The sequence below is a fragment of the Felis catus genome, chromosome F1 (genome assembly GCF_018350175.1).
Source record: "Felis catus isolate Fca126 chromosome F1, F.catus_Fca126_mat1.0, whole genome shotgun sequence".
Taxonomy (NCBI): Eukaryota; Metazoa; Chordata; class Mammalia; order Carnivora; family Felidae; genus Felis; species Felis catus.
The window spans coordinates 37,369,355-37,392,389 of record NC_058384.1 but is presented as its reverse complement, the minus strand read 5'-3'; positions in this window follow the sequence as shown (position 1 = coordinate 37,392,389).

The window sequence follows — 23,035 nt, the reverse complement described above, 5'->3', positions numbered from 1 at the left end:
TATTACAATTCCTTGTGTACTAGTAATGACCTTCACATTCCATAGTGACTAAGAGTCAGATCCTGCATAGGCTGCTTGAATTCAGCAGAATTCTGTTGCTTACCAGATCCCTTGCTTTTAACATGACACTGTCCTTGTCGTAATTAGAAATGGTAATAATACCTATCCATAGGTTTGGTGTGAGAACTAAATACAACATGTCTGTAAAGCATTTAGTGTAGTTCCTAACACATAATCAGTAATAAATGTTAGCTATTGTTATTAGGAGGTTTTAATTAGAGTTGGACAGATATGTTAGGGTAGATTTTTTTAAGGTGTGGGGGTGCACCTGGATGGTTCAGTTGGTTAGGTGACAGACTCTTGATTTCGGTTCAGGTCATGATCTCATGGTTTGTGAGTTTGAGCCCCACGTCCAGCTCTGTGCTGTGTGGAGCCTGCTTGGGATTCTTTCTCTCTCCTTCTCTCTCTGCCCCTCACTTACTCTTGCTTTCTCTCTCTCTCTCTCTCTCTCAACAATAAAAATAAATAAATTTTTTTGAAAAGGTGGAGACAGTTGGTCCTGGATAGAGTGACAGTATTTATCAATTTGTTTAGACCAAGCCTGATTTAGGTATGTTGTCTTGGTATCTTATATGGCTAGTATGTTCTTTCACTATCATAGAAACTTTAAAAAATAAAATGTGTTACAATATCTTTTGGATGTCAAGATAGGGAATAATTTTCTGAAACATGAAATAAAAGATACAAATTACGAATAAGTTAAATCAGACTGTCAAAATTTAAAATTTCTGAAAAAAAAGACAAAAAAAATTGCACTAGTAATCAAGAAAATGTAGATAAAATACAATGATGACTTCACTTCTATAATAACACAGAGAGAGCTGTAAAGCAAACCTCCCATAGGGACCAAGAGAAGCTGAACAAACTGCAAAGGATTTAAATCAGACAGATATATTCTTTGATTGCATTGCCAGACTAGAAGCCAATAGCAAAAAGATCACTAGAAAATACCTAACTGCTTAGAAATTAAATGGTGTATTTCTAAATGACACATTAATCAAATCATTAAATAAAATGTAAAGGATATCTATAAGAATTAAAATATGGCATACAAAAACATTGGGAAGTAGCTAAAGCCATGCTTAGAGGAAAATTTATAGCACTGATGAATATATTAGAGAAGAAGAAAGGCTGAAAATTAGTGAATAATTTTCATTGATCTAAGTGTTCATTTTAAGACACTTGAAAAAAAGAGAAAACTAAAACTAGAGCAAGTGGAAAAAAGGAAACATAAAAACAGAAAGAAATGAAAGGGAAGATGTTTTTTAGAGCAAATTAACAAATCCAAGTGTTGTCTCTTTGCAAAGACTTATAAAGGTGGTCTGTCTGGGTGATTCTGTCGGTGGTTAAGTGTCTGACTCCACTCTTGGTTTTGGCTCAGATCATGATCTCACGGTTTCTGAGTTCAAGTACCTGCTTGGGTTCCTCTCTCTCCTTCTCTCTGCCCCTCCCCTGCTCACAGGTTCTCTCTCAAAATAAATAAATAAACTTAAAATATATATATTGATAAATCCACGCCCACCAACAATTTTTTCAAAGGTAAAGATATGTAATACCAGGAATAAAAAAGAAGTCATCACTACAGATAGGCATTTATATTCAAAGACAAAAGTAATTTGTCACATTAATGTAATAAAAGGAAACAAGATATGGTATTTTCAATAGATACAGAAAAGGTATTTGATAAAATTCAACATTTATTCAGAACTACATTTACTAAACTGGAAATACAAGGAATTTCACTAATCTGAAATTAAACACACACACACACACACACACACAAGGGGGCCTGGGTGGCTCAGGCGGTTAAGCATCTAACTTCTGCTCAGGTCATGATCTCGCAGTTTGTGAGTTTGAGCATGCTTTGGGTGAGCCCCACTTCTCTCACTGTCCCACTCTCTGCCCCTCACTCAGTTGCACCCTCCCCCTCTGTCTCAAAAAAATTAATTAATTAAAATATATTTTAAAAATAAAAAAAACACACAGTAACTATTCCATTTCATGGAGAGATATTAAAAACTTTTCTCCTTGGATCTCAAATGAGACAAGGATGTTATATCATTTTCCCAAATGAAAGCAGAAAAATCTGAATCACATCAGTGTTAAAAATCCATGCAAATCTTATGCATCTGAACCTGTTTTCTCCCCAGAGCTCTAGAGGAGGCAAGGAGAGGAGGATAAAAAGGGCAGAAGGTAATTAGATCTCTCAGCCTTTTTTCCTTCCTCCCTCCCTTCCTTCCTTCCTTCCTTCCCTCCTTCCTTCCTTCCTTTTTCTTTCTTTCTTTCTTTCTTTCTTTCTTTCTTTCTTTCTTTCTTTCTTCCTTTCTTCACCTTCCTTCCTTCCTTCCTTCCTTCCTTCCTTCCTTCCTTCCTTCCTCCCTTCTTTCTTCTTCTTCTTCTTCTTCTTCTTCTTCTTCTTCTTCTTCTTCATATGAAAAGGCACTTAAAAGACAGAAAAATGGGGCCTCCTGGGTGGCTAAGTCAGTTAAGTGTCCAACTTCAGCTCAGGTCATAATCTCATGGCTCCTGGTTCGAGCCCTGCCTGTGTTGGGCTCTGTGCTGACAGCTCAGAGCCTGGAGCCTGCTTTGGATTCTGTGTTTCCCTCTCTCTGCCCCTCCCCCGCTCACGCTCTGTCTCTCAAAAATAAATAAACATTAAAATTTTTTTTAAAAAGACAGAAAAATGTAAGTAGTCCCAGAGGCTAGTATTAACATGTAGATGTTGATGGTGTACAGGAAAGAAGGAAAACATGGCAGAAAGCCAGACTACTCAAGTGATTTACAGAAGCACAGAGGGAGAGAAAGGCTGGGGCCTGGGAAATGAAACACATGAGAGACTGAGGGAGCAGGTTTTTGAATGTCCCTATGTTTTATGTTTTGTTTCTTTTTCACTATTTTATTATGGTGTAATAAGTACTCTTAAATCCTGGTACAAATTAGATTATTTACTTTTCCCTGAGTTGGAAATAGTTGTCTCTTTTTACTAGGAGAAGAAATTATCAAAACAAAGAAATAAAATGGCTTAAGATGATCCTAATTCCTTTCAACCCGTCCCCAAAATAAAACCAACTATTTCTATCATCACCCTAAAAAAAGACAGTCAACCACACCCTAAATTTAATAGAAGTAGTTGAACACAAACAATAATAACCCAAGGCAGTAGAAAAAGTCTAATAATGACAATTTATAAATTGATGTTTTCATTTATCGTGACACATATTACAATAATCATTAATAAAACTGCTCATTCCAACTAAATTTAATACTAGGACGTCAAGTGAGATGAACATATTACTCTCTGTCGTAGATCTTACAGGTTAGCACAAACAAATTGTTTCCCTTTACAGAACCTGTATTAAAAAAAAAAATCACTCATACAAGCATACTCCACAGTGCACATTTTTACATGGATGTTGTAATTATGTTCACTTTCTATTTCTGTTAAAGTGGTTGAGTATCTTTAAAAAGTAACATCAGAATTGTTAGACACACAAAATAGCCAGTCATACTGCATTTTGCATCCGACCACTTGGCATGTTACAGACATAGCCAGAAATTCTTGGCAAAATCTAGGGTTCTTAGCTACAACAAGGGTTCGTAGTATAGACTTTGAAATTCTGGATTCAATCACAAATGGGCCATTAAAAGCTAACTTTATAAAAAATAAATAAATAAAACTACCAATCTGTTGGCTGAGTTTTGCCAGTACATCTAGAGCTGAACCTCACCAGTCCACTATACTCAAAACTGTAAACTACCTGTTATTAAATTGTTTTCCCTGTGCTAAGCACACAAAGATACATTGAAGTCAAGCAGGTAACAGCATTAGCTCCCGATTCATTCTCCAGACTTTATGGAGCCAAATTTTGTGTTGCTAATCAATACAGAGCCACACAGTTGTTTTTAAATGTCTTGCCACAGGAATTGGCTCGCAGCCACTGTAGCAGGGTGGTGTAAAGGAAGCCGATATTATAGAGGAAGGGAGTAAATGCTGTTTGCCTCCCTGGAGTCTGTTTATTTGTATATTTTGCTATCCAATCAGTATTTTAAAAGAAAGCTATAAATTTAGATCCCTTAAGTCAGAACTCTTGGAATATGGTTTTAATCTGGAGAGGACAATTCTAACACGCAATTCTTGCTTGAAATCTTGAATCTTCCCATGTGTCCATTCGAAGCCTAAAGGGGCAGAGACCCGAGTAGCAGTGAATTAAATTTTAAACATTTGGTTTACTAATTTTGATTTTTATCATATTCTATAATTTTGGAATTCCGTATGCTCTTGCAACTTTCACGTGCTCAATGTCTCTAGCAGAGAGGGATCCAGTTTTTAGATATCCAAGGAAAAAAAAGATAATTAAAAATAAGACAAATATCAAACGGAATTTAAGTTTGTAGTTTCTGAACTCTGCCTATAGAGCTCACTTTCTTGCCATATATTTTTGTTTTGTGTCCTCACAAGAATACTGTATTTCTGCTATTTTACAATGAGTCTTCAGCAAATAAATCAAAGGTAATTTAAATTTGTTTAATGATAGAAGAAAATTATCGAAAAGGTCATTATGAGTGGCAATAGAAGTTGAGCATTTATGTATGATTATTGCATTTGGAGATAATTGTCTACAGCAGAAAGCCAGATTTTTGAGAATTCTAGCCCCTATAAGTAATCTGCCATAAATAATAGAAGATTTCCTGCCTTTTTCTGCTGTGTAAAATGGAAATCCCTTGGTAATTCAATCAAAATCTGCATTGATATTTCTCGTATTGCATTTTTTATCATTTTGTTATGACTCAGGCCTCTGTAAGTTTGACCAGGTGTATCTAGGAGTCAAGTAACAAGGAACTTTGTCTTCTCTAGTTACTTTTTCTCATTCTGGGCATATAAGCACTTATTATTTTTTACTCCCTAGGGAACATTATATCCTCCAAATATGCACAATAAATGTCATAGTTATCCACTAAAGGTATATTAGTTGCTCAGATGAAGAGAGGGTGGAATGTGGCTACATATCTGGGAGAATCAAGAAGAGTTTCTTTCAGTCTAAGTTGTAAAGTGTCCAAAATGCATGTTCGATGTTACAGATTCTGATAACTCTTAGAGCTAGGATATTGCCCAACAATATATTTTGCTTAATTGAGTTGGCATTTCTCATCTCATTTACTGATATACACAAATAACAACATTGTCAGGTTCTGCCTTCAACCCACAACTGGGAAAGGCTGTGTGGTACAGCATGTCGTTTCTCCAGTTGGTTTATACCTACTTTTGCTGACATTGATGGGATGCAAGAAGGTCTGGAAAGTCATAGGATGAATATGGGTACTTCCTGAAGTAGCAGTTTTACTTGAGGGGGAAGGAGAGAAAGAGTCAAACCATGTAAAGTAAATTGGTATGTTATTTTAAGAAAACAATATTGAAACAAACATACAATGGGGTAATACACTAAATTTGCACAAATCTTAAGGTAAGAGAATTATGTAATATTTCAAAAAATGTAATATTTCAGTGAGACATGTTCAGTTACCGCATCTCATATCATCCAGGGGTGATTTCTTTTAGAATTTCTCTGCATTCTGCTTTTAGGACCACTTTGGTGAGGAAACATGAGAAGGATGGTAAAACAACAGTAACACTGAGCTTCTGTTTTTCTCCCTGCTGGTGGTGAAAACCTGGTCAAATCCTGCTCAGAGTACATATAAAATGACCAAAATACTATTACTAAATTCATATCACAACAATTTTTTAGAAGAATCAAATATGGTGGTGCCTGACTGGCTCAGTCAGTAGGGCATGTGACTCGATCTTGGGGTTTTAAGTTTGAGTCCCACATTAGGTGTAGATTACTTAAAAATAAAATCTTAAAAAAAAAGAATCAAATGTGATAATGCAGTTAAAGCTCTTTATGAATTAGAAAAGTAATTCAAATAAACAAACAAAATAAACAAACAAAAGTTTATTTGTTCTTTTATTTAGCAGGTATTTACTGAAGATTTCCTGTGACAAAACTCTACTAGGTATTGTTCTTAGGAGCCTAAGAGAAAAGAGACAAATAATCACTTCAGCACAGTGCATAGAAGTCAATGATTGATGTTTTCTCTGCGTTTAGTGACATTTGAGGGAAAACCTGATGGTAAAGGAGTAAGCCACCGAAGATAGCTGAGGAAATGGATTTCTGGGCAGAGGGGACACTCAAAGGCCCAGAATTAGGAGCATGTTTCATTCATTAGAAGAACAGTATGTTTGAGGTGTCCTTCTTTGAAAGTGCTTTGAGGAATCAACTCAGATGTATGTTTTTCTCCAGCTGTATTTCATGTGGAATTGAAAGGTAGTTCAATTTTTTGAGATTTAAGCCTTTACCAGGTGATTAAAAAGAAAGGGAGTTGAATGTATAAGCAAAGAAGTAATTTTATGGAGGGATCAGTAAATTCAAAGGAGACATGGTTGAAATTACTGAGATAGAAAACGTGGTAAGGTCAATGCACGGATGGGTCTGCATGAGGATGGAGAATTGGCCGAGTGATACATTAAAACACACTGAACAAAAGGATAAAAAACACATAAAACTCAAGGGGGAAAATCAGGTTACCAAGCAACATGTAGAGTATCATCCCAGTTTTGTAAAACTAAATGCTTGGAAAACAACAGAATGTTCATGATGGTTATTGCAGGATGATAGAATTATGAGCCAATTTTATTTTCTTTTCTTTGTCTTTTATATTTGCCAAATTTTCTTCCTTGAATATATATTGCTTTTGCAGTTGAGGGAAAATTAAAAACAGATGTGGTAGCCCAGAAATATGGGAGTAAAACCAAACAGGTAATTAAAGACAATCATTCCCAGGCCTGAAGAAATGGAGAGTGACATTGGGTACCATAGAAGCATCGCAAACTGATTCTGAGATGGATAGGCATGCCACATTTACTGTGTTTCCTTCACATCTCTGCTCTGCATGCATCCTCCCCTTCCTCACCCAGAAACACACATCAAAACTCACACACACACACACACACAGTGAGAAACTCACACGCCACACACACACGTACTTCTGCACTTCCTTCTTCTGAAGAAGACAGGAAGCCCTAAATACCATTTACATAGGAAACCACACCCAATGCATCTCTGAACATTTCTGCACGGCTGTGGATAGTTTTGACTATTTCCTTTGGCATCACACAGTAGGCTTTGGCACAGATTAGTGTATTGGGAAGACTAATTTAAGTCAAGAAAATTCCCTATTGAATTATTCCAGTGTCCCTCTTCCACCTCCGTCTGTCCACTTTCATCTTCGCTTCCAATAAAACACATCACTGTGGCACCTGGATGCCTAAGTCAGTTGAGCGTCCTACTCTTGATTTCCACTCAGGTCCTGATCTAAGGGTTTGTGGGATCAAGCCCCACATTGGGCTCTGCACTGACAATTTGGAGCCCACTTGGGATTCTCTCTCTCCCTCTCTTCCTGCCCCTCCCTCAACTCTCTCTCTCTCTTTTTCTCTCTCAAAATAAGTACATAAACTTAAACACACACACACACACACACACACACACACACACACACAAATACATTTCTAGACATAAATGTATTCCCAGTCCAGTCCTGGAGATGTGGTGTGGCAGAAAGACGACAGATGACCCTCAACATCTAACCATCCTTGTTACTTACAATTCCAGTTCCATGTCCACCACAATATAGCACATGAGAGTAGCTATTTACAATTTTAATTTTACATTCAGTTCAAAGAAATAAGAAGAGGTACAAATTAGGTATAGATTACTCAATCTTTGTTAAGTTTTTTTTTATATCCTTCCCCTCCTCTAATCCTAGTTCTTGAATCTCTATTGCTTTTTGGCTAGTATGTTCCACTCATCCAAGGGCTAAGTCTTTATCTTTAGTCCCACGTTGGTCCTTGGAAAAGCAAATTGTTTTGTTTAATCTGTAGATCCCAATTTCTGTTTCAGTTTGGGCAGGATGTATCTTATACTCAACTGGATGGCATCTCCTAGTTTTGCTGCACACAGGATTTTCCAACACAACTTTGGGTTTGCTTTCTAAACTCTTCAGAGTCAATTCTGTGGTAACTTGCATTACTTATTCTGGAAAATGCAATACACATGATTTTTTAAAAGGACTTTAGATCTTAAGGGAAACTAAGATAGTGTGCACATGGATTCCTCTTAGCTGAACAGTCATCAGCATAAACAGGAATGATCCTGACCTTGACTCAGACAGACCTGTGTTTAAATTCCTCTAGTGCTATTTTTTTAACTATATGACCTTTACACAATTACTTAACTTATTTGAACACTAATTTTCTTAACTAAAAATGGGGTTGTAATTACCTAAGACAGTCGTTTTGAAGTTTGGGAGCTAACGTACACAACGTTTCTAGTAGAGTGACTGGCAATAATATGCAGTAGTTGACTTCCTTCCTTCTGTGCCTTCCATTTGAGAGTATCTTTCCATCTGTCAGATGTCAGCTGTAATGTTAGCATATCTTTAACCTAATGTTAACCCCAAGCACAAAGACATTTTTTAAGACCAAAGACTTCTGAGAGAGAAACATTATCCTGCCTAAAAATTCAGATGAGAATTGTCAAAGGATGGTCTAACATTGCAGTTACACCAAAATTTCTTAGTAATAATCTAAAGCCAACTTGAGGAAAGATTGAGTTCAAACACTCATTTGGTCTTAAAATCAACCTGATTTTCTTGAATAAGGGAGAACCTCCTCAGGGGTCCTGGGTGGCTCAGTCGGTTGAGCGTCCCACTCTTGGTTTTGGTTCAGGTCTTGATCTTACAGTTTGTGAGTTGGAGCCCTGCAATGGGCTCTGTGCTGACAGTGGGGAGCCTGCTTCGGATTCTCTCTCTCCCTCCATCTTTCTCTACCCCTTCCCTGCTCATTCTCTCTCTCTCTCTCTCTCAAAATAGATAAATAAACTTGAAAGAAAGAAAGAAGAAAGAAAGAAGAAAGAAAGAAAGAAAGAAAGAAAGAAAGAAAGAAAGAAAAGAGGAAGGAGGGAGGGAGGAAGAACCTCCCCGGGTCATTTGCAAGCCCAGACCAGCTGAGACTCCTAGGATCATTCTCCCAGCCTGGGTCTGAATCTGAATCTGAATCTGAATCAGGAGGAGGAGGAGGAGGAGGAGGAGGAGGAGGGAAAGAAAAAGAAAGAAAGAAGGAAAGAAAGAAAGAAAGAAAGAAAGAGGGAAGGAGGGAGGAAGAAAGGAAAGAAGGAAGGAAGGAAGGAAGGAAGGAAGGAAGGAAGGAAGGAAGAAAATGAAACAAGAATTAGTTGAATTCTTGGAGGAGAGACCAAAAGAAATATCTGTTAATGCTCACCTTGTGGCATGCTGTAGTTCTGTATTACACATCCAATGAAACCACTATATTATAGACACAAATCCCTCCAATAAAATTAATTTTTCTATTAAATTTAGACTTCAATAGTCTTTCAAAGTTATCAAACAAAATTTTCGAATTGAGCTAAAGCATTAGAATCTGTTTTTGATCATATATTTTTTTAATTTTTTTTAAGTTTAATGTTTATTTATTTTTTTGTGAAAGAGAGAGAGACAGAGCATGAGCGGGAGAGGAGCAGAGAGAGAGAGGGAGACACAGAATCTGAAGCAGACTCCAGGCTCCAAGCTGTCAGCACACAGCCCAACGCGGGGCTGGAACTCATAAACCACAAGATCATGACCTTGTGAAGGTCATGAGCCGAAGTCCGAGGCTTAACTGACTGAGCCATCCAGGTGCTGTGATCATATGTTTTTTTAATGTAAACTCTCTCTCGCTCCTCCATGTTATTTTTTTTCTCCGGCTCTTCTTTTCCTAAATTAAGAAAGTAAAACCTCTGTCAGAGAAAATAATCTCAGAAATAGCCCACCAGATAGACTCATATGAATAAGAAATCAAAGAGGGATATAAAAAGAAACTAAGAATACAATAATCTTGCCTTTGGACCTGCTGCTCTGACTTGCTGGTTTCGAGGACTCCTCGGTTTCTTTCAGAGCTTAGTTTTTGGATTTGGGCATACTGAATTTTCCAGATTGAGTGATGAGGGGTATCATGGGCTTCGGTTTGTCTCCCTGTTCCTATTGAGATCACAGTAGAGAGAAGAGAAACACAATGAAGGTAAAAAGAAATTAAAGTCCATTCTGGCAACAGGCCCAGAAGTTGCAAAAGACCTAGGTGTGTGAACGCAAAACCACTGATGCATGAGCTGCAATCAGGAAATCTGCTTTCTTCTGATTAAATATTTAGCTTTCCTTAATAAAGCTAAATTCTAAAAAGCAATAGATTGCAGAAAGGGCTAAGGTATATTTTTTCAGCCAATCCTAATGCTAGTAATTTCAGGCAGAACAGTCTGGAAACTCTTTCGAGTCAGCTGAGCTTTCCTGAACACTGGAAGCTCGGGGCCAACGGGAAGAGTTCTAAAGCATGGACCCAAATCCCTAAGTCAGTCTTGAGACTACACTGTTTTTATGAATGCTTCAGCTTGTAGATTGGTAGACAGGATCATCTGCATTTCCAATACTCTACATTAGATAGGTGTTTACTGGTCCATAGCAGCAGCCCTGGGAATTAGCTTCCAGAAATGGGAGACAGAGCATCATTTATAGGCTAGTAATCTTACTTAAAACTATACAGTTTTATATTGACAACGATCCTGTTCTCTGTTACATTCTTAACATCTAGAATAGTGCTTATCGTGTAGTCATAGATAGTTGTCAAATGAATGAATGAATGTAGTGCTTGCATTGTGATAGGCCCCTAGCTTTACTTTTTGTACATCGTTGCATTAAATTTACAACCTTAATGCCCTGCAGGGCATTAAGTATTACTGTTCCTATTTTACAAACAAGAAGATGAACTTCAGAAAGTTTAGGCAACTTGCCCAAGCTAGACACAGCTGTCTGATTCTAAAGCTCCTATAGCAATGCACTACCATCCCATCTCACCTTCAGTCTTACAATCAAGAATAATTGATGAACCATTTGATACTGGCCCTTATGTCAACAAAATAATTACCTTAAATTATTCTAAAGTATCCTTTCAAGAAAGTCAAATTTTCCTATGTTTATTCATGCATTGAGGCAACAAGTATGTGTTAAGTACCTACTGCTATATGGCAAAGACATTGCCAGGTTCTGAGGTGGTATAGACAATGAAGCCTTGAGTCCTCTGTCCTTGGAGATCTGAAGATACCCACACATAAGTTGAAAATCTTGATGCAGAGAGCTGAGCACCATTTTTAAGAGGTGCATAAGGTATTGCAAGCATGCAGAAGAAGGAGATCTATATACCCCTTCCTTAAAAATGTCCCCCCAAAATGACATCAATTAAAGCAGCACAAGGCTGAAAGTACTCTGGTAGATTCTCAGGCAGAGATTTGATTGAGATTATCACATGATAACGCCTGTATCTGTGTGTTACCCTTAATGCCCCAGTCTCATCGGTCATTTCCAATTTTGGTAAATTGTCACTTATCCTTCTTCCAGTTTGAAAACTCTGTGTTATTTTTTTAAGGGTTAAAAACTCTGTGGTAAAATACTCGGTTCTCGGATACTTCGTTTTCTAATCTTTTGATCATGTTTGCTGTTCTCTCTATATCCATCACATTCATTTTAAATTATGGAGCCAAAACTTAAAATCATTCCCCTAAAAAGCACTGGAGCAATAATACATATCACATAAAAGAGGAACTCTCCTACTATTCTACTCTTGTTTATATATCCCAGGGTTATGTGGATAGATTTCTATTTGTGAAAGCAATTCTTGAATAACATATCATATTCTTGATATCCTATCGAGTCCCTTAAACTACACCAAGCACAATTTTCCTATTTCCTCTTTTCCTTTTTAATCACACTTCTCCAATCCCACCACAGCTTTTGGATTTTCCCTGTCTTTAGAAGTGTTCACATGTTGTGGGTTTTAGGTTCACTTCTAAGCAAATTAAAAGTAGTTTAAGAGACGAAACTGGCTAAAGCAATCACACAAATAATATGAAGATTCTAATTAAACAAGTCACTAATTCCTGCGTAATTTCTTCTTATTTACAGTAAACAACCAAAAACATTTGTTTTGTTTATACTAAAATATCCGCCCTACTTGATGGACCTTCCATTGTGTGTTTCCCATCACGATAGTCACAAAGCAACAATGCGTTATGGGAGCTCACAGTTTTAAAAGACTGGGAAACTATTTTGAAAAATGATTAAATTATGATTACTCCAACTGTCAGTAAAACACTTGAGATGTTTTTCATAGCTATAATAGTTAGCAGGAAATACAGAAACGTATCCCCATTCAACTCTTTCCTTAGGATTCATGTCTAATTTGTAATTGTAGTTCACTGAAACGCTAACAAAAAAGAAGATGGAGACAAAGACAAAAAAGAAAATTAAAGAAGAAAAAGAGAGAGAGAATGAGAGAGGGAGAGAAAACCAGAAATAAAACTATGATAAAAGCACTTTGTATTATTTAATGCTTCTGTCACATCCTGTGCTGCACATACAAATACACATTTATTTTAGGTGACAAAGTTAACAGCCAATATGTGATGATAGATGATAGATAGTTAGATAGATAGGTAGATAGAAAGATAGATAGATGCCTAAATTATCTATATCCCAGATATTCTTCCAAATACTTTTCAGATATCTATTCATTTCATCTTCATAACTCAATCACTTTACTGTTGAAGAATTGGAGGTACAGAGAAGTTAACTAACTTCCCCAAGGATACACAGCAAATAAATGGCAGAATTAGGCTCAAGAGCAGCACTGCCCAATACAAATAAATTATGAGCCACCTATGTAGTTTTAAACTCTCTAGCAGTCACATTCAAAGAAGTAAAAAAGAATGGATGAAATTAGTTCGTATGTATTTTATTTCACTTGGCCCATTCAAGATACTATTTTGACACACAATTGATAAAAAATGAGATATTTACATTCTTTGATGCATATCAAATTTTCAAAATCCAGTATGTAGCTACATTTGTAGCATATCTCATTTGGGGGTAGAGTCACACTTTAAGATCTCAATAGGCAGGTGTGACAAGTAGCTGGCATCTTGCACAAGGAAGTTCTAGAGTCTGGACATTTTTTCACGCATGCTGTTGGCCAGTCTGTTTCATTTTGGGTATGTATATCCAACGTACATAAATATACATCAGTTCTAAATAGTAATGCAAGTATTTTATGTCTACTTTGACTTGAAAGGTACATGGTGGCCACACACTGAGAATTGAATGTTGCGTACATTTGAAGAGAATGGGAACCCGTTTCATGCAGATGAGCTCAGCCGCTCACATTTCATCACATGCCTCAGTTCCACTCTGCAACATGAGGCCGCCTTCTTTCTCCTTTTCCCACCATCATCCATTTCCTTCTGCGTGGGTGTACGGCTTCTGCTCCACGTGGTTCTTCCAACCACCCCTCTTTCTCTGAGCTCTTCTTGGGTTTCAGTTGGTTCTTGTCGGCTCCCTAATATCTTTGAACTCTCCCATGGTAATACCCTCTTATGTCTACTGCAGTCAGGTGCTTCTTTGGCCAAGGGGAGATGACATCTTTGGAGCCAGAGTCTCAGAGCTGACAGTGTCCCAGAATACAGAGAGAGTGCATGGGGACAGAACCTGTCAGGGTGAAAAAAGTGCACTAGGCAGCTCTTTCTCTAGGTTTGGTACTTGGCCCTTTCTCTTTGATACCTCCCTTTTATTGAGGTTTCTGACATTCTCCAGGGTCCCTCATGAGTGGGTCCATGGGGGTTTCTTCTTTTCCTCTCATGTACCTACAAAGGGGAAACAAGGCTAAAGGAACATTTGGGACAGTCCTAGAAAATTAAAAGAAAAGGTTATAAAAGTGCAGCCTCGGGGAAGGTGAAAGGGAAGAGGAACACCCTCCCGCCTCCACCTCTCTCTGACAGAAGCTTCTAGTGAGGGAGGTTATGGGCAGATGGTGTGCAAATCAGTGTTGGTTCTCTATAAGACAAGCTGGGAAACACCCTCTTCTCTCCAATCTTATGATGTCCTAAGTCTTCCAGGAGCAATTTTTACCCCAGCCAAGGACTTGGGGCCACCAAGGACAGCCTCGTCAATACTTTAACAATGGTTCAACATGAGGTGTCTCAATCCCACTTTACCTCAAAGTACTAGCGTGGAGGGGCGCCTGGGTGGCGCAGTCGGTTAAGCGTCCGACTTCAGCCAGGTCACGATCTCGTGGTCCGTGAGTTCGAGCCCCGCGTCAGGCTCTGGGCTGATGGCTCGGAGCCTGGAGCCTGTTTCCGATTCTGTGTCTCCCTCTCTCTCTGCCCCTCCCCCGTTCATGCTCTGTCTCTCTCTGTCCCAAAAATAAATAAACATTGAAAAAAAAAATTAAAAAAAAAAAAAAAAAAGTACTAGCGTGGAGGCTACTCATTTTCCGACTCCATCTCAAGCTTTTACCTGCAGCTTTCTTCATTTTGGTGAGGGTGGTGAAAGGTAGAGAAGACAACTACAGTGGCTGTTGATGGTGGAAGCTTACAAAATGTTTGGATATACTGCCCTCCTCCAGCCACCTCCAAACAATCCGACTTACCTGTAGAACACTCAGGTTTTTCCATGCAAATCCATGAGTATTTTTTAAGTTCTTAAGTCTCTTAAGAGTAAGATAAAATGTTAAGGAGGAAGAATATTAAGAGTCACACTAAATGTCAAATCCTGGTCCTAACTTGACCTTTTAAGAGTCATATGAGTTGAGCCAATTACCTGAGTTCCCTCATCTCAGTTTCTTTGTATGTAAAATGGACAAAATTATGCTGGTAAAGCCTGCCTCATGGTACCATTGCAAAATTCAAATGGGGTAATATATATGAAAGTGCTGAGCAAAGTGTCAAGTTTTAGTAGCACTGTGAAATTTGTGGAGATCAAGTCAAATAATTTGTATCACAAAAAGACTGGATGATACATTGGCTTTCCATAACCTATAACTTCTAGGCTGATCTAAAATATCCCAAATTTTTAAAAATGCATTTTTATGCCATTTATTTTCCTTTGCTGTAGAGCCATGTCTGAAAGACCAAGGGTGAAGGCTCAATGTAAGTCTACTACATTGACATAAAAACAAACAAACAAAAAACTCTGAATGACTTGGTTTTCCATTATCTTGTTTAATCTTCATAAAACTAAGCAAATCTAATGGCATATGTTATGGTTACAGATTAATAGTACAACCGAGTAAAGCAAACATTCCAGGCCATCAGGAATACTTCCCAATTGTCCAACCTCCCATTCACCATTAGGCATTTGAGAACTGCCTGAAAGTCAGAAAACTAGAATACCCAGGTACTTTTTTTTTAATGTTTATTTTATTTATTTCGAGAGAAAGAGCAGGGGAGAGGCACAGAGAGAGGAAGACAGGGAATCCCAAGCAGCCCCGTGCTCTCAGTGCAGAACCCGACACGGGGCTTGAACTCATGAACCGTGAGATCATGAGCTGAGCCAAAATCAAGTCAGATGCTTAACTGACTGAGCCACCCAGTACCCCTCCCCACCCCCCAGATACTTTTTCCTTTGGTTCTTTCTTTGGTACTAAGTCAGTGGTACTCAAACTTTAGGATGCATGGAATTACTGTACATAGTTATGCAAATCTAAGTAAACCAAGTTTTACATATATCTTGACATGGTCAAGCCATGGACTTTATCAGACACAAGTCAACCCCAGAGGTAGGACTCTTCACTATTGCCACTGTCAATTCCTTTATTCTCACCACTCCAACAACTGGCATAAACTGGCCATTTATAGGGATAATCATTACAATAGGCATCTTTCACGTGTTATCTCTGAGGCCTACAACCACCGAAGGTGGGTGCAATTATAATCATTTACAGAGAATGGAAACAGAGTGGCAGTCAAGGTGAGCAACGCTTTGAAGGCTGTATGGCTCCAAAATGGTGTAGTCAAAACCTAAGCCCAGTGTGGATCCAATGTGTACAGCTCTTTCCACCATGAGATAACCACAATAATAATTACCTAAGTAAAATCTTCAAGAAAAACATCTGTCTTGTGGTAAGCAGACCCAGATGGGTTATATGGCCTATGTGGTGTTTCTGTTTGCATGTTTGCCTGGTGAAAGATACTGGACCTGAACGTTTGACAGGACTGTGTTTATAGTTGTACTAACATTGATTAAGAAAGAGGTTAAAGCTTTTGGTGCTGCTTCTCACAAACTTCTAGCAAGAACTGACTAGTCAGGCACATGGTCAACTAATTTAACTTCAGGGCAAACCTGCAAGGTAGGTCCTGGTTTTATCTCTCATTTTACAGATGAAGAAACAGGCTCAGATAGCGAAATGGCTGACTCCCGAACCCATGCTTTTAACTAGTTTCATGTGGTTTATTAGTGACAATGTATAATACCAGCTAGAATGGGAGGGCATGGAAATTAAGATATACTCACTTAATGACTTGCCCAATAATTTTGGAATGTATTGTAGTATTGTTTAAACCTAACTGAACTTCTTTGCAAAGAATAAGTTACACAGAAAAATTTTTAAACATGCTTTTTCTCCCGGTAGTAGAAACTAACTAGTCGATTAAAAACAATTGATTGCTCTTTCTCTTCTTCTTTTCCTCAATTCCTTCTTTCTTTTCTTCCCTCTTTTCTGCTTCATTAAGCTTTAAGTATACATTTGATTAATATGTACAGGAAGGAGAGAAAAGAGGTAACATGGTGGTGAATGTACTGTAAGAAACAGATCTCCACAGACCTCTTACACACACATTCACATTTATTACCAGATAGATTAGCTTCAGGGATCATACTCTCCCTGGTAGCCTCATATTCATCTGCTCATGCGACAATATCTGAACATTTACCGGGGACTGTTCCAGATGCCTCTCATAAGGGAATGAATTAAATAGGCAAAATCTATGCCTTAGTGGAATATAGTATTCTAATGGAAAGAGGTAGAGTATGGTCACGGAGTAAAATAAATAAGGTAGTGAGTATCTGGGTAGGAGAGAGAGGATGAGTCTGTAAATTTAGATCGGGTGTTCAAAGAAGTCGTCTCCGAATCAGAACATGAAGGCGAAGAAGCAAGCCACGTGGATACCTAAGAGTAGCATTGCAGACAGAAAAACAAGTACATGGGTTTTGAGGCAGCAGCATGTGGCACGCAGGAGCAGGGAGGTCAGAGGAACTTGAGTGGAATGAATGGTGGAAACCTTTAGATGCCTTGATAAGAATCTGATTTTAACCCTAAATGCACTGGACAGTCATTATAAGGCCTTGAACAGAGGAATGAGATTGTCCTCACTGTTTTAATAGGATTATTCTCACTGCTATATTGAAAACACATTTAAGTGGGGTCAAGAATAAAAATAGAAGAACACTTAGTAGACTGTGACAAATCATCTACTCAGGAAATGATGTGGCTTTGACCAGAGCATTAGTGGGGAGATGGAAAGAGGTCAGATTCGGAATTTATTTTGAAGGGAGAGTCAACAGATGTATTGAAAGATTGGATATGGGGAATAAGAGAAAGAAAGACTCTGCTTTGAGCAAATATGTGAATGGAACTATCATTTTTTTAAATAAGGAAAAATACAGGAGAAGCAGACTTGTTGGGGTTCAGGAACTCTGATAGGGCGTGTAAAGTCCAAAATACTTTTAAGCACCTAAGTCAATATGAGGCTGACATTCAGAGGAAGGGTGAAAAGTAGGAATTTAATTTGTGAGTCATCAGCATATAGATGGCATTTAATCCCATCAGCCAGGATAAGATCACCCTGGGAGTGAATATAAATAAAAAAGGGAAAATAAAAAAGGTCCAAAAACTGAATCCTGGGTAACTGCAACATTTGAAAGAAAGGAAGGAAGAAGGGGAGAGGGGGAGGGAGAGAGGGAGGGAAGGAGGCAGGGACAGAGGGAGGGGGAGAGAGAGAGAGAAACAGAGGGAAGGAGGGAGAGAGGAAGGAAGGGAAAGAAAGAAAGAAAGAAAGAAAGAAAGAAAGAAAGAAAGAAAGAAAGACAAGGAAGGAAAGAAGGAAAAGAAAGAAAAGAAAGAAAGAAAGAAAGAGAGGGACAAGGAAGGAAGGAAGGAAGGAAGGAAGGAAAAGAAAGAAAGAAAGAAAGAAAGAAAGAAAGAAAGAAAGAAAGAAGAAAGAAAGAAAGAAAGAAAGAAAGAAAGAAAAAGAGAGAGAGAGACAAGGAAGGAAGGAAGGAAGGAAGGAAGGAAGGAAGGAAGGAAGGAAGGAAAATAAGAAGAAGCCAAATAAAGAAAAAGAGACTGAATGGGAGCATCCAGAAGTAGAAAAAAAATTAAAAATGTTGGTGTCCAAGGTATGTGAAAGAAGTATTTCAAGACATTCAACTATGAGGGGCATCTGGGTAGCTCAGTCAGTTAAGCATCCAACTTTGGTTCATTTAAGGATCTTGGGGTTTGTGGGTTCGAGCCCCGCATTGGGCTCTGTGCTGACAGCTCAGAGGCTGGAATCTGCTTTGGATTCTGTGTTTCCCTCTCTCTCTGCCCCTCCCATGCCTATTCTTTCTGTCTTTCTCAGTCTCTCTCTCTTTCTCTCAAAAAAAATTAAATAAATAAAGAAGCATTAAAAAAATTTTTTTAAAGAAAACATCCACTAAGAGTAATGGGATGGAGTAAAAGAAACTCCAAAGATGCCCATGCCTACCTATCAGAACAACATGGTTATTTTATCTTTAATCTGTTTGAATAAACACCCACATACTCCAGTGAAACTTACTATACCAGTATGTGGTAGAAGAGAGAGCTAGTGGGGAAGGGAGACAATTACACAATCTCAGAACTTCCTCAGACTAGAACTATCCAGATTTCCCAGAGAATCGATGTTGAGAAGTAGCATGAGCTTCACTAGAAATGGGGAACCCATTTAACATGGCATAATATTGTGCTTTGTAGAAGCACCCAGGCTAAGTCTTAGAGTTTTGCTTAACGATTGAAGTTGACAGCTTTGAAATACCTGGAAGCCCCAGGCCTTCAGGAAACCAGGGGCTAACCTACTTTTCATTATTAATCAGATTCAGGGGCTAAACCGAAATGGGCAAAAGAGAGAAGGATCATATGATTAGTTGAAATATGCCGAGGTGATGATACAATGGATAATAAGAGGAAGTCTGAGTAGAAATGAAACGTCAAATAAGAAAAACCAAAAAAATATGTATATATACTGAAGACTTGCTAAATTTATAATTACCGCTATTCAAAATGTTTGATATTAAATCTTTTCCAGGTTAAGTGCAAGTAAAAATAAGAAGCATTTCACTGTAATCCTTCACTTTAATTCAACATTTAAAACTTTTCCGAAGGGCACAGATTTTGTTTTTAAGATTTTGTCATTTTTAATATTTTTTTCATTTTTCACTAATAAAAAATAAGTATGAAAGTATTTAGAAAAAGTCATCAAAGAACTGTGACCTAAATATGTACTATACTGATTTTACACTTCCTTTTCACAAAGTTACTATGAATGATATATCCATTTCTGTACTTCATCTGAAAAGCCTAATTCCTTCCAGTCCTTGGAATTTTTATAAAAATGTTTAGCTAGGTACTTAATCTATCTTTGAAAATAATACTCACTAGTAAAATAAAATAAAATAAAATAAAATAAAATAAAATAAAATAAATAATAACTAATAGTATCAGTAAATTGTGTTTCTTATATGGTCACTCATAAAAATCAACAATGTTAATATTTCATTAACATAGAAACCCCAGGGCGCCTGGGTGGCGCAGTCGGTTAAGCCTCCGACTTCAGCCAGGTCACGATCTCGCGGTCCGTGAGTTCGAGCCCCACGTCAGGCTCTGGGCTGATGGCTCAGAGCCTGGAGCCTGTTTCCGATTCTGTGTCTCCCTCTCTCTCTGCCCCTCCCCCGTTCATGCTCTGTCTCTCTCTGTCCCAAAAATAAATAAACGTTGAAAAAAAAATTTAAAAAAAAGAATATTTAAAAAAACATAGAAACCCCAAATGATTTATACCACTCAAATTAAAGAAAATTCTGTTATTTGGTTTAATTTGTAAGTATAAAAGAAAAAAAAAGAATATAATAAACCATAAGACCAGAGCAAGTGGTCCCAAATAAACAGAATAGGAAGAAGTCTAGTTGCTTAAAATGAGCATTCCTGGGATGCCTGGGTGGGTCAATTTTTCAGGCATCAGATTCTTGATTTTGGTGCAGTTTATGATCCCAGCATCATGGGATTAAGCCTCACGTCAGGCTCTGCCCTGAGCATGGAGGCTGCTTAAAATTTTCTCTCTCCCTCTGCTCCCTCTCCCCCACTCGTGCTCTCTCTCTCTCTCTCATAAATAAAAAAAAAATTAAATTAAAAATAGATAAATAAATTTTAAAAAAAAAGCATTCCTGAGGGGGAATCTTTAACAAGCAAGACCTTGGTTAAGCCAAATCTCACCTTGTTTTGATATTTTTATTATCAACTGTTTGAGCATCTAGCATTTTAATTGATTTGTATTTTAATAGTTTTTTATACAGAGGGAAAAGCCAACAGATATTCCTTATTTTCTGTTTATATTTTTCATCAAGAAAAATGAAATATGGAAAGAAAGTTTTTCTGAGCATAGAAAGACATTCCTTATTTTCTGTTTATATTTTTCATCAAGAAAAATGAAATATGGAAGGAAAGTTTTTCTGAGAATAGAAAGACCACTGTGCAGCAGGAAGATGATTGACCTTGAGATCAGTTCGGTCCTTCCACTTAGGAACTCTGACCTTGGGCCTGTTATTCATATTTTCTGAGCCAAAGTTTCTCAACCATTAGTCTTGCTTATTTGATAGAAGCTTTGGCCTCTCTATCGGTAAAGTCAATGTGATGTGTGATAACAATACCTGTGGCCAGTGCTACTGTGAGAATCAAATGAGCTAATGTATGGAAATATGCATTATAAATTGTAAACTATTAGACCCAGTTTTGAAACAAAGTTGTATTTTATTAGTGAATACAAAAAGAAATGCTTGTCCACTGATACCTCAATGCTACAAAACCTTAAAAGCACAACTCAAAATCCAGGTCATTAGCAGATAAATTTTTTCAAAATAGGATTATCGTTAAAGTGTAAATTTTATCAATAAATAGACATATCAGGAATTAGCTTTGCTTTAAAAAAGGGAATAACTCAGTTATAGTAAGTTAATAACATGTAGTAATAATATAATAATAATACAGTAAATAAATATGATAAAAAATAACCCATTGCTTGCATGATAAAGTTTAAATTCCATTGCCAGGCATCTGACTCTATCTACCACTATACTGCCCACTTCTCCTTGACTTCACCTTCTCACTTCTTTTGCAATTTAGATTGTAAGCTTCTGTTCAGGATGGCTTTATCTCTACGGAACACCCTGGTAATATAATTTCAAACCCACACATTTTTACTTGTTTTTTTCTTTTCACCTAGAGCCCAGAATGGAAAAGTAGCTTCCTTTCCATTTTTCTCTGTTATAGATGGTTTTTTCCATCCCTCCTTTTCATTAGGAGGGTAATCCTTTGTGGGTCAAGAGAAAACAGAATCCATTCTAACTCCCTACTTTGAGTTATGCCCTAAGTCTTTATCTCCTCAGTAGACACTCTCGGATATTCCACTTTGCATCTTTTCGTCAATAGAGATTATGCAATGTCCTGTCTATATTTTTGTGCCCAGCGGAGACATTTCCATTAAATAAAAGAAGAAAAAACTTCCACCATGAAATTAAAAATCGTGTGTTTTGATCACAAAGAAAACATGATTAAAATTTTCTGCCATTGATATGCTTACTGAGCATAACAGACATTTAGAAGGGGGTCTAACAATATTATTGTATTAGCAGCAACTACCAACAGGTGATTCTTTTGTTCCATTGAAGATCTAGGTTACTGAAAATTGTCATGACTGTTATCTGACATTACATGCAGGATTCTGATAGGAGTATGAGAACTTTGTCAGACTAAAACTTTTTGTTTTTATTTTTTGAGAGCTAGCATGCATATGCATACAAGTGGGGAAGGAGCAGAGGGAGATGGAGGGAGAGAATCTTAAGCAGGCTCCAAGCTCAGTGTGGAGCCCAACCCAGGGCTCATTCCCATGACTATGAAATCATGACCTGACTTGAAATCAAGAGTCCAATGCTTAAGCAACCAATTTAACCCAGGCACCCTTGTCAGACTGAAATTTAATCAAGGTATTGCTGAGTTACAAGTGATTGAATTTGTTAGTAGTACAATTAGTCCCAGTGTGAATCACAGATGTACATTTCCTGGTGGTAGGGGCAGGAAGTGATTTAAGTATCTTTTGCATTTCACATAATATATATTTTCGGTTCTAAGCAGATGTCTGAAAGTATAATGTCCTCTAAGATGACTTAAGATACATGCAGATTCATATGATATTATTTCTGCAAACTGATTCTAATGAAAAAAAATTAAGCACAGGGGAAAGGAATAAAACTGGGCCAGGCACGTGTCATTGTGGACGCAGGAAGACGTTGCTGGTGAGAATTTCATTAAGTACCTTGTTCAGATTATGACAGTCATATCTGTCTCTTCAAGCTTTTAGGAGACACTGTAGTTTCCTATGCCACAGGAAGGATTATCTTTGTCACAAAATCCTTCCTACCTAATTCCACTCTAGTAATCTCACTCCATCTGAATTATCCTTTCTCGGTAATTCAAGATTGGCCCTCGTTCAGGGAAATGCAGGCAGGAAATAGTTAATAAATTCTGTTAATACAAAAGTAAAGCAGGTTTCTTATCATAATCGCCACATAACTATTCACAGAAATCATTGAAAACCTCCATTCTCTCTGCTACTAAAAGAATCCTAACTGATGCCTAAGACAAGCCCAACCTGAAGGTAACAAACTCCAGTTTGCCTTCACATGTGCTCCTATGAGTTGAAATATGTTTTCCAGACCCATATTTGTTCAAATATCTGTTTATTCCAGCTACACCAATCACTGT